Source organism: Austrofundulus limnaeus, unplaced genomic scaffold, assembly GCF_001266775.1.
Source record: "Austrofundulus limnaeus strain Quisiro unplaced genomic scaffold, Austrofundulus_limnaeus-1.0 Scaffold62, whole genome shotgun sequence".
NCBI classification, from domain to species: domain Eukaryota; kingdom Metazoa; phylum Chordata; class Actinopteri; order Cyprinodontiformes; family Rivulidae; genus Austrofundulus; species Austrofundulus limnaeus.
In genome coordinates, this window is record NW_013952464.1 from 2149223 (window position 1) to 2150532 (window position 1310).

The window sequence follows — 1310 nt, forward strand, 5'->3', positions numbered from 1 at the left end:
CCCCCCGATCAGAGTGTGAATGTGACTCACCGGTTCAGAAACAGTCTGCGCAGAGGATGGATGAGCTCTGACCTCCAGTCGGGCATCGTTGGAGGGCAAACAACCACCTGTGTTCAACAGCGGTCCAAGGAATTTCTCTTATACTAGACCATTCTTTCAAAACAAACAGAAAAGTACAAGCCTGATAAATCACACAAGTTTCAATAAATTAAACAAGGTGTTAAAATATGGCAGCTTAGAAATRTGTTTGGATTAGGTGTATTATGGATGGATGGTGCAGCGTTGCGGAGGCTGAGTTTCAGCACCATGGACAGCTCTGTAAGCAAATCCTTAAAGCTTGACAAAATAGGCTGAAGGTTCTGGTGTATAAAAGATTCAGTAAATTTCCCTGTTTTTAACAATTAGTCAGCTGTTTTTTCATAAGTAAGTTTGTATAAATGTAATTGTCCTAGTAAAGYCACAAGGTGTCAAGATCTGTTTTTGTGGGTTTGTGTTTAAATTTTTTTCTTGGGATTGTTCATGTTTTGTGATTTTTGTGTTTATTTACTTGTTTTTTTATTTTTAGCTCCCTGTGCTCCTCTGTGTCATCAGATCTTTCACTCTCCCTCACCTTGGCCTCGCCCACGCTCACCTGTTCCCRAGCCCCATTCAGCTCATGTTTCTCCAGTCAGTCTCTTTCCATCTCCACCTCTCAATGGTTTTTGCACCAGTCTCTTTTTATTCTTTGTGTTCCACTCTTTGATCTCTTTGTGTCTACCTGATTTTTATTTTTTTGTAAGCCACACAAGCGTTTTGTTTTTTGTTATATAATAAAGTATTTTAGTTTACTCTTTATGTCCATTTTCATTCTAGGTCTATTTTTGGCCTTGACACAATGAAACTATTTCAATATTGTTCTGAGATAAAAGAAAATAAGTCAACTAAAATTGTGAATGATTGAATGTTGAAGAAAGGCAATTATGATAAATTAGTGTTTGTGTTATGTCATCTCCTTTTGAACAATAATACTTGAGTGCATTATTATCATTAAGCCGTATGCTCAGATAAAACATCCTTCATTCATTTAGTCATATTTTTATATGAGTTAAGACCTCCAGACTAAATTCCACCTCTGAACCAGATCGGCTCTGTGGCTAAACAGAGTCAAATCTGCACTCAGAATACTTGAATAAAACTGACTTAAGATTTACAGAAGTTTCTGATAAACTTAAACAGAATAAGCAATAGGATAGATAGATAGATAGATAGATAGATAGATAGATAGATAGATAGATAGATAGATAGATAGATAGATAGATAGATAGATAGAT